The sequence below is a fragment of the Lepidochelys kempii genome, chromosome 2 (genome assembly GCF_965140265.1).
Source record: "Lepidochelys kempii isolate rLepKem1 chromosome 2, rLepKem1.hap2, whole genome shotgun sequence".
In the NCBI taxonomy this organism is placed as follows: Eukaryota; Metazoa; Chordata; order Testudines; family Cheloniidae; genus Lepidochelys; species Lepidochelys kempii.
Window position 1 is genome coordinate 35,201,058 of NC_133257.1, and position 12,000 is coordinate 35,213,057.

At 40.8% G+C, this 12,000-nt stretch overlaps 1 protein-coding gene across 6 annotated transcripts in view; it reads right to left on the reverse strand.

The window, feature by feature from the left end:
* Nucleotides 1-12,000, reverse strand: part of ZFPM2 (zinc finger protein, FOG family member 2) — a 445,053-nt gene that overhangs the window by 138,672 nt on the left and 294,381 nt on the right. The gene's annotated exons all lie outside the window — the stretch shown is intronic.

Here is a 12,000-nt window from a genome sequence, read left to right on the forward strand (position 1 = left end):
TTATTATCAAGGATTTTTTTGAATGATATTGGATCAGATCTCCAAGATTAGGCAGATCTCTGGTGGTTCAGAATTATAAAGGGAATGCAGATGACTTTTACAGCAAAGAGCCAAGTATTTAGAAGTGAACTTTAGACACATTGTACTTCATTATCAACAGGATCTCACTATTTCCTGAAACAGACAGGAAAGAATTTAAAGAATCAGTATCCATTTCAAAGACATGGCCTGGGTAACATTTATATTATAGTAGGAAATTATTCCAATTGGATAATGCAATTTCCCCCCATTTGCTAAGTGTTGATGTGCAATTTTACTATGGCTGAAATAATAATCATGCTAATGATTCACTACACAGGGTCTCAAAAAGTCTGTGAAAGAGGTAGTGTGAATGAATTTAAATCAGAGGAATTAAAGCATGATATCCCCAGTTCTGAAAGGCACAGAGAAGACACACACTCATAGTTTTAACAAAAATATATCCAGTGTACATTTTAGATTTTATACTCATAGGGTTTGGGATTTAAGAAAGTACAGTACAAGTACCCACATTATTTGCGCTTAACTCTTTTCATAAATCTAACAGCAAAAAACTGACTGATCTTGAATTTAGTAAGCCTTATCACGAGTGTCCTTTCATTGAGTGGTAGCGAAACACCACTTAGACTTTTATCATTCAGAGTGCTTGTCCTGTATATCAAGCATTATGAAACCACAACAGAGTATAGAGTACAATAAAAGGGTCTCAAGGTAATTTTTAACTGAAATTTTTTCATCTAGATATAATTCTGTCCAAGAGACTCCAACCCTTTCTCATATTTTCTCTGCTATCACTAATTCTCCAGTTAGTGCCAGTAATGGTTCACTTGAGATTTTCCAGTGATTTCAAATATCTAAGAAGCTGGAAAACCACGTGATGGCATGGAGATTCCAGATGCATTGATGTTTATTGAATATTATAGAAATTTACTGAACTATTTTAAGAGGTACAATTGAACTATTGTATGTACAATATATGGGTGCAGGCTACTTGCAAATAAAATGAGAAGATTATAAAGGATTTTATTTACATAAGAAAATATTATTTTATCTTATATGAATCCATACTGAATATCATAATACTTTTTATTGAAGACATATTGCCACTGCTATGATGATCAATATCCCCCACAACACACCTTTCAAGAGCCATGGGTTTTGCACTTGCCTCTCACAACACGTGGTGTACCTCATCCAGTGCACCAAATACCCCAAAAACAACGTGGGTGAAATCTGACAATCACAACGCTCTTGAATGAACTCACACAGAAATATGATAAAAGACAAAAACACTATCACCTGTGAGTGAACACTTTTCAGAAAGCAATCACTCCATATCTCATCTCTTTGTCCTCATCCTCAAAGTAAACTTGCACAACACCTTCAAAGTCACGAAAAAACATGGGCTCAGCAGAGACACTGGTTGTAAGACTCAGTACAACAATTTGTAACCTACTAACCCTCCTTTGTCCTCTGACTGCAGATGTGCTAATTTCCCACTTCATTTTAATTGGTATCCCGCAATATGTGTTAACCAGTTATGCTTAGCAATCTATCCCACCTTGTATTTAGCTGTGACACTCTGAAGGCATGTCTAAATTAGACAAAGGTTTCTAACCATCAGAGGAGTGAAGTTCTGGAACAGCCTTCCAAGGGAAGCAGTGGGGGCAAAAGATATATCTGGCTTCAAGACTAAGCTTGATAAGTTTATGGAAGGGATGATATGATGGGATAGCCTAATTTTGGCAATTAATTGATCTTCAACTATTAACGGTAGATATGCCCAATGGCCTGTGATGGGATGTTAGATGGGGTGGGATCTGAGTTACTAGAGAGAATTCTTTCCTGGGTGTCTGGCTGGTGAGTCTTGCCCACATGCTCAGGGTTTAGCTGATTGCCATATTTGGGGTCGGGAACGAATTTTCCTCCAGGGCAGATTGGCAGAGGCCCTGGGGGTTTTTTGCCTTCCTCTGCAGTGTGGGGCATGGGTCACTTGCTGGAGGATTCTCTGCACCTTGAAGTCTTTAAAGCACGATTTGAGGACTTCAATAGCTCAGACATAGGTTAGGGGTTTGCTACAGGAGTGGGTGGGTGCGATTCTGTGGCCTGCGTTGTGCAGGACGTCAGACTAAACTATCATAATGGTCCCTTCTGAACTTAAAGTCTATGATTCTATATACCTTGGGCTCTAGGACCCTGCGAGGTAGGAGAGACTCAGAGCTCAGGCTCCAGCCTGATCCAAGAAGTCTACACACCAGTGAAACAGACCTGCAGCCTGAGCCTCCTGAGCCTAGGGTGACCAGATGTCCCGATTTTATAGGGACAATCCTGATATTCTGGGCTTTGTCTTATATAGGCACCTATTACCCCCCATACCCTGTCTGATTTTTCACACTTGCTATCTGGTCACCGTACCTGAGCTTAAGTTGGCTGGCACAGGCCAGCCGTAGGTTTTTCTTTGCTGCGCAGACATACCCTGAGTACCTCTTCCAGACCTGAAGAAGAGCTCTGTGGTGTACCTCAAAAGCTTGGCTCTTCCACCAACAGAAGTTGGTTCAATAAATGATATTACCTCATCCATCTTGTCTCTCTCATAATATTTTTTGACCTTCTTTGGTTGGCTTTGATTGTATCACTGTACAGAACTCTTGTACTGAATCTAATATTCTTTTGTTTATATGTATTTTATCTTTCATATTCTCTATGTAAATGTTCATCCATAGGTTTTTACTTTTTCCATGTGTGCTATATTACATTATTTGCTTGTCCAGACTAACAACTGGAACAAATACAAATACGGAGGGAAACAAATAGAAAGAAATGTTTCTAGAAGTGACCTAAAGAAAACTAGTGATAACAAATACATTAAATGTGGTAGGATTATAAATAGAAACAATGTGGCCGACTTTTAAGAATTGTTTCTAGTCCTGCAAAACTAAGATATACAAATGCAGAAGTTGTGGCTAGTATGTACCTTATGTGGGGTACTGTGATGCAAATTTTATCTTCATTACATAGATTTGGAATATGGATTTAAAGCAATGATTTGATTTGACTAGTTGAGATTTTTTGATTATGTTATGCCCCTATTTAAATCACTAACAAGCCATATGTATGACAACACCAGTTATGTAATCAGAGCATGCCATTTAAATAACGATCCTGCAAATAGACATTATATAAATGACACATGCAGGAAGAAACCACAGAAGAAAGAAGGAAAGACAATCAAATCATTAACCCCTTCCCTCTACTATTGTAAACAAATATGAGCCTGATTTTCTTTCACACTAAAATAGCTTTACACTGCTGTGGCGATGAAAAATGCTCTTTGCATACATAAGAATCATGCCCATATGTGTTTAAAATCACTGCAAGCTTTAGCAGCAAAGTCAGCCTGGGATGGCCATGATTGCACAGCCATGAGGAGGTTTTGTGAGTTAGGGCCTGTTCCTACAAGGTGCTTAGTACCTTCCATTTCCATTGCAGTCAATGGGAACTGAGTGTGTTCAGCAGCTCGTAGAATCAACTTCCGGTTTAAGTTCACATTGTTGTTTGCACACTTATTCATGGTCTCGGGTTGCCCCAGAAGTAATCAAAAGGTAGAATAAATCTATTCAGGCAATAGTCCTTGCCAAGTAGATAATACATTAAACAGACAAATAAAAGAAAGGCCTATTTTAAGGTACAGTCCAAGTTTAAACAAAAAGAAGGCTTCTCTTATCCAGTACGAGCAGAAAAGGACACACATTTACTGTTCTCCAAGTTTCCCAGCTTCCACTTCCACAACTCTCCTGTCTTTTCTCTTTTCAGACATCTGACCTTTCATTCCTTTCCTCCTCACCTATACTTTCTGTTGTGCCTCAAGTGGCTGTTATTATTATTTGCATTAAAGTTGTGCCTAGAGGCCCCAATCAATATCAGGGCCTATTTGCGTTTGACATAGCAAGACACAATTCCTGCCCCCAACAGTTTATAATTTAAATAGACAAGACAGGTGAAGGGTGAGAGAAAGGAAGTTCTATAACCCCATTTACTGGCCTCGTGAAGGGGGCGGGAAGCTGTAGCTGTGATATCTTGATTTTGGTAAGGTTCATTCCATAAATGAACTAGGGAAATGTGGTCTAGATGAAATTACTATAAGGTGGATGCAAAACTTGTTGAAAAACCAAACTGAAAGCGTAGTTATTAATCGTTTGCTGTCAAACTGGGGGAACATATCTAGTGAGGTTCTGCTGGGGTCTGTCCTGGGTCTGTCCTGTTCAATATTTCCATTGATGGAGTGAACAGTATGCTTATAAAATTTGCAGATGATCCCATGCTGGGAGGGAGTGTTAGTCCTTTGCAGGATAGGATTAGAATTCAAAATCACCTTGACAAATTGATGACCTGGTCTGAAATCAGCAAGATGAAATTCAATAATGACAAGTGCAATGTACTAGACTTAGGAAGGAAAAATCAAATGCACAATTACAAAGTGGGGAATCATTAGTTAGGCAGTAGTATTAGCAAAAAAGATCTGGAGTTAGAGTGGATCACAAACTGAATATGATTAAAAAATGTGATGCAGTTGGCTAATAACGTCCTGGGGTGTATTAACAGGAGTGTTGTATGTAAGACACGGGAGGTAATTGTCCTGCTCTATTCAGCACTGGTGAGACCTCAGCTGAAGTACTGTGTCCAGTTCTGGGCACCACACTTTAAGAATGATGTGGACAAACTAGTGAGAGTCCAGAGGAGAACAAAAATTATAAAATGTTTAGAAAACCTGACCCATGAGGAAAGGTTAAAAAAACTGGGCCTGTTCTGTCTTGAAAAAAAGAAAACACAGACTGATAATAGTTTTCAAATATGTTAAGGGTTGTTATAAAGAGGACAGTGATCAGTTGTTCTCCATGTCCATGAAGGTAGGACAAGAATCAATGGGTTCAGTCTGCAGCAATAGAGATTCAGTTAGATATTAGGACAAGCTTTCTAACTATAAGGAGAGGTAAGCACTAGAATAGGCTTCCAAGTGTGGTTATGGAATCCCAGACATCGGAGGTTTTTGAGAACTGACTGGACAAACAGGGATGGACTAGTTATACTTGGTCCTGCCTCAGCATGAGTGCCTGGAATAGATGACCTCTGGAGGTTCCTTACAGCCCCACATTTCTGGGTTTTTACAGAGGGAGAAAAGACACACATTCAACTTACGTGATGTGCCCATCACCACACAGGAAATCTATAACAGAGCTGGGAATTGAACCCAACCCTCTCTCCTGTGCTTTAATCATAGAGCCATTCTTCCTCTGGCTAGCTGGAAGCCCAATCCCAGGCTAGTAACAGTATCTGCGAGACCAAAAGACATAGTACTAAGGCTGGTGCCTAATCTGCTCCTATACTGCATCCATGCACCCCAGCACACGCTGAAAGCCGTTAGTCAGATCAGAGTCTACTTTGCCGTCAGCCATGGCACTTTATTGCTTAAAGGTTTTCTTGAGCTTAAGAAACCGAACTGGAAGCATTAAAATAACTCCCAGGTGACCTGTTTAAGTAAAGCTTGAAATTGGTTGAGCTGTCTGTGAATGGTTGCTGAGTACCGCAGCTGGGCTGGAGAGGAAACAGGGTGTTTCTCTTTAAAGTTCTGCCACTTGAGAAGAATCGGTGGGCAAACCTGAAAGGAATTTGCCATGTTCCTGTCCTAACTCTGAGCCAAGCTATACAGATATGTAAATTAACTTCTTTTTATTTGAAAGTGAAACTTCACAAGTCCCCAACCACCTATAAAGCTTGGGAGAGGTATAACTTCTCTCTGAAGAAATTCTTTATTACCGTATTCTTTAGTACCGTATAATAGCCATAAGAGGTGGCCACATGTTCATGTTCATCCTGGGCCACTGTAGTATTTTTTAGGGGGCTGGCACTAAAAGGTTAGCAAATTCACAATGCACTTAAGATGCTCACAATAACACAGAGTATACGACCTTGTTGTAGCCTATTGCTCTGTAAGAATTGAAACATGTTTACCTTTTCAAAAAGGTTCTTTTTCCTAAAATGGTTAAAAGTAAAAGACCAGAGTCCAAGATAACAAGAAGCTTTGGTTAAATCAATCATGCCTTTATCACCTCAAGCTTAGACTACTGCAATGTGCTATACCTGAGGCTACATTTTAAATCAGTTTGAAAGCTGAAGCCACCCACTTGTAAAGCAGGATATCTCACCTTAAGCGTGTTACACCAATGCTTTTAGAATCTGCACTAAATGCCTATAGGCTACTAGGTGGAGTTTAAGGTTTTGGTTGTGACCTATGGAGCTCTAAATGGCCTGGAACCTGTCTATTTGAGAGACCACTTCTCTGCCTTTGCCACACTGGGGGTCTCTTGGTTTAAAGCAGAAGGAACTGCTGGCAAGGCAAGGTGTTCTCCATGAGGGCTCTTCAACTTTGGAACTTGATCCATCCTTGCACCAAAATAATCGGAATGTGTTGACTTTCAGGTTATGCTACAAAGATCACTGTTGCTTGAACTTCTGGGGAGACGAGTACTGACTGGGGTAATACCAGGGGAAAGAGGAACATTCTTTAATCTTTTTACTGTAAGGTTTTAGCACATCATTGCTGGTATATGAAGAACTTTGCTGTTGGATTTCCCTTTATGTTACAATTTGAGTTTTTAACTCAATATTTTTAAAGGGTGTCTATAGTCTGGGAGAGGTGCCTTTTTCTGTTGTTACAAATCTATAGAAATAAATGAATTAAATAAAAATTGACTGCACTGGCTCAGAGTCTCTGAATAAACCCAAATGTAGTCTGTTCTACATACATTTCATAACAGTAGGATAAATGTGTAGGACTGCTGAAAAAGACCTCAACAATCAAATTAAACATTATTTCCCCCGCAAAAAAGAATTGTAGTATAAATTATTCAAGAAGCTTACATGGTCATTCTATCTACATCCAAAGGAACACAAACAGGGATTCCTCAACATGCCTTGAACCCAAATTGACCATACAACGGGAATCTTGAGTTTCAATAAAGATGGAGTATCACAGAACGGAAATATTGTTTACTATTCATGCTACATAGAAGCAAAGGTTCTTGAATACTTTGTACCTGAGAAAGCTATTTCAGCTAAAGGTCTCATATTCATACAAACCACAATCAGACAAATTTGACAAGGACAAACAGGATCAAAAGTTTGATCTCTTAGGGAACAATTAGAATCAGCTAATGAGGATAAAAGAGGTCAAGCAGACATCCACTTTTCACTAACCTTTTGAAGTAACTGGACAAACAAAGGGCGGTAACCCTCAATAAATGTTTATACTTGAGTCAAGAGGTTAATGGAGATAAAAATACCCGGCACAGAGATCTGAGAATAGTTTTACATTCCAACCTAAAAGGAATCAGTGCTGGCAAGGTAATGTTAGATAGATTCTTTCTTGCATTTAGCTTACAAAGATTTCTAACAATGGATGTGTGCAGCATGGCAGAAATTTGAAGAAACCTAAGTCAAAAGACATTTTGTCATAAGCATGCAGTATGGAATCCAGGAAGTTCTGGTATCAGAAAAAGGGAGGTTAAACTGTTTTATGAGAAGCTGTGTGACAGGAAATAAAAGATAGTGAAGTTAATGTCTAGTAAGTCAGTATAACATGATGGCAATGTCCTGGGAATGCCCTTCTAAAGGGTGTTCAGCATTATCTGAGAGGATGTACTGTTCACTGAAATGCCACTATATCCAAGGCAGGCTCCAGGCACCAGCGAACCAAGCAAATGTACAAAGGCGGCAGGACATCGGGCTCTGGGGCGGCAATCTGCACTCGGCGGCATGGGGAATTCGGCGGCCGCACTATCACTCCGCCTCCGTGTTGGGCAGCAAGGTTTTTGGTTTTTTTTTTTTTGCCACTTGGGGTGGCAAAAATGCTGGAGCCGGCCCTGACTATATTGCTAACATTTATTTTATTTTCCGCATCCAGTACAGGGCTCTGCAGTGTCAAAAATACCTTAAAAAGGCTAGATCTCTTTAAAGCATCCTCACCAAATTGTGGAACATGCTGAGAACAGCAGAGGATTAGGGGCCTCATTTCTAGTTCTCTTCTGCTCCAACCCAAACAGATTTCTGTTATATTTTGCTAAAAATCAAATCAAACCAAATTTGTAATGGCAACCATAGTAAATCTCCTGGAGATTTTGGGTTCCCATAAATGGTAATACGGAAGATAATTCTTTCTACAGAATCTTCTTGGCCCAAGAGAAAGTTCTGATGCCCCTCAGCACTGTACTTTCTACAGACAATTACAAACAACACTGTACTGAAAGAAGAGCTGTAAATATCCCTCAGGTGCCTCCAGATATGAACTCAGGTCTGTTAAAATGTCAGTTAATAAATACATATGTGTTTCTACTTCAAAATTCAATTCAAATTCAATCCAATAGCCACCAGGATGGTGTATCACTGACACTCTGACCCTGCAGAACTCCTCCCCCACCCAGTGACACTAAAGTCACCTTTAGTAAGTCACTGTACCCAGCAAAGTAAAGTATAAAAAGCAAAGGCATATAAACTCATCAAATCATTTCAGCTGGAAGGGATCATCTCATACCATCCTCCAGGCAGTAAAAGGATAGATTTAAATAGTTCTAAGAGATTCCTAATAGATTGATACTTATTCCAGCAACATTGGTGATTTTACCACATCACTTCAGCTCCCCATAGTTAGAGCTCTATACTGTACTACCAAGGACATGTTGCATCTATCCCAGTCCAATTCCTCATCAGTAAATCTACTATGAAATCATTAGCTCTTAAAAATTACATAGATTGAATTCAGACAGCCACATCACAACAACTCAGTGTACAAATAGACCTGCTCTTCTTTGTGAATTATTCTTGTGAGGAAGAATGGACACTCCCCGGAATACTGATATCTGGTGCAAAGTCCTTCTCCATGGAGATCAGTTTCCAAAAAGCATGTATCTAAAGGGATTCACTGAAGACCAGTGCTGACTGCATGGAAGACCATAGCCTTTAAATTGAAATATGCCCTCCCCTTCACTACTTTGCTTTGGCTGCTTGGCAGCATGGCTTCAGCTGGAGCTTTCCCAGTGGAAATGGGAACAGGTTTGCATTGGGAAGCATGCTGTGGGCAGCAGCCACTTGCCTTCAGCTACTCACAGATTTCACTGCTAACTGAACTCCTGGTCAGAGCATTTGTGGGGTTTATGAGCGTGCCAGGAGGTGGCACTCCACACTTCCATTTGTGGAAGTGTGGAGTGCCAAGTGTGGAGTGCAAGTGTGGAGTGCAAATCCAGACACACATCTGTGTCTGGATTTGCAGACACAGACTCCCTTCCTATCACTCAAGATTTGGAGTATAGGCAATGATCTCTAGTGTTATGGCTCCACGCTACATGCTGACAGGCACAGTTTAAGGAACAGGTATGACAGTCCCTAGCCTATGGTCACAGGTCCTGGAGTCATGTAATTACATCAGTATCTTAGATTTCACTACAAAGAAAAAAATTTCTAGACCTCATGGTTGTGAGGAAAAAGTAACCTAAATGTAACTGATGCAGTCATGTCTGCCTGACTCTGCAGACTACCTGGAATAATATCTCTGATAGGTGTGACCCCACTTGTGAGGGGACTTATGATGGGGTCCTCAGAATCTCTTTGGTGGGCTAATTCCAAGACCCACCATAGGGAGCTTTGGCAACATTACTCCAGCAGAGGAGTGTGTGCGCAGAAAGAACAGAAGAGTGCAGCTGGTACTGCCCAATCACATTAGCAGATATACCTTGGCTGCTTGGGTAAGCACTGAGGTGCCCCTTGCTGATATCCCTGCTGTTACTAGCCACAGGACGTTGAAGCTGCACCGGGAGAAGGACACCCCCATGTCAACTCCCAGCCTTTCTCGAAGGGGAGGAAGGTTTGCCACCACTGGCCACAAATTGAAGGTGGAGCCATGGACAGCCCATGTAATGCACCCTCTTGACAAAACACGGTGCCATCACTATGAATATTTGAAAACCTGCTGGTCCTGAAAAATCTTGCATCATCCTGAGACCCAAAAAATACTCGATTTGGCTGCCATTTAATTTGGAATTCCTCCAGTCTGAGGAGATAGACTCTTTAGAGGTTACATGACAATTTTTCATGACAATACAAATGAGGATCGGCTGTGCTCACAGACACTGTTGCCAAATCAAAGCTTTAAAAGTTTCAAAAGCAAAAATGAGTATACACAGATGGAATCCTAAAAGACAGCTGGGATTCCCTGCAACAGAGAAATCCTGCATTTTACCCCAAGGGATCATTACTTGTCAAGTGGCAAAACTGTACAAACACTTCAACATACTTGCAGGAGGCTGAAACAGACAAAAGAAATTCTCACACCAAAATATTCATTAACTATATTTCTACATTGCATATATAGCCTTCCATTTGAGGATTTCAAAATACCTTCCAAACATCAATAAATATGTCTGTCAATAAATATGTCTGTCAGGTTGCACCTCTACTGCAAATTAAATGCAAGAGAGATTGAGAAATCCTTCTAACATTACCTTGCCAGAACTGATTCCTTTCAGGTCAGTATGTAAAACTAGTCTCAGATCTCTGCTGTTTAGGTACCATGCAGTAGTTGCCATTAAAAAGCAGCAGATATTGTACCTTTCACACTCTGCACATGAAAATGCAGCAGATATTGGTGCCTGTCATAAATATAAAGGGAAGGGTAAACCCCTTTGAAATCCCTCCTGGCCAGGGGAAAGCTCCTCTCACCTGTAAAGGGTTAAGAAGCTAAAGATAACTTCGCTGGCACCTGACCAAAATGACCAATGAGGAGACAAGATACTTTCAAAAGCTGGGAGGAGGGAGAGAAACAAAGGGTCTGTCTATATGCTGGTTTCTGCTGGGGATAGACCAGGAATGGAGTCTTAGAACTTTTAGTAAGTAATCTAGCTAGGTATGTGTTAGATTATGATTTCTTTAAATGGCTGAGAAAAGAATTGTGCTGAATAGAATAACTATTTCTGTCTGTGTATCGTTTTTGTAACTTAAGGTTTTGCCTAGAGGGGTTCTCTATGTTTTTGAATGTAATTACCCTGTAAGATATCTACCATCCTGATTTTACAGGGGGGATTTCTTTATTTCTATTTACTTCTATTTTTTTATTAAAAGTCTTCTTGTAAGAAAACTGAATGCTTTTTCATTGTTCTCAGATCCAAGGGTTTGGGTCTGTGGTCACCTATGCAAATTGGTGAGGCTTTTTATCGAACATTTCCCAGGAAAGGGGGGGTGCAAGTGCTGGGAGGATTGTTCATTGTTCTTAAGATCCAATGGTCTGGGTCTGTAGTCACCTAGGCAAATTGGTGAGGCTTTTTACCAAACCTTGTCCAGGAAGTGGGGTGCAAGGTTTTGGGAAGTATTTTGGGGGGAAAGATGCGTCCAAACAGCTCTTCCCCAGTAACCAGTATTAGTTTGGTGGTGGTAGCGGCCAATCCAAGGACGACGGGTGGAATATTTTGTACCCTGGGGAAGTTTTGACCTAAGCTGGTAAAGATAAGCTTAGGAGGTTTTTCATGCAGGTCCCCACATCTGTACCCTAAAGTTCAGAGTGGGGGAGGAACCTTGACAGTGCCTGTTTGGGTCCTTGTGAGATTTAGGGGGTAAAACTCCAACAGGCACAGCACAAAATTCACAACCCATGGGGAAGGGTATTTAAGGTGGTTTTGTAGACCACCTTTGCATCCTCCTGACCCTGGGCTGGAGTGACCCCGATGTAATTAGCCTCCCAGCCCCACCAATAAGCCACAGTGGTTCCTGGAATCTCCACAGTGATATGTGTGGCAACCCTGCTCGGACATGCCAGGGCTTGTGAGGGGATCCTCAGAATGCACCTTTCAGCTGCCTTCCACAATTCCTGTATCAGAACAATTCTGCCCCGGCTAGAACTGGGGGCTTTACAGCTCCTTT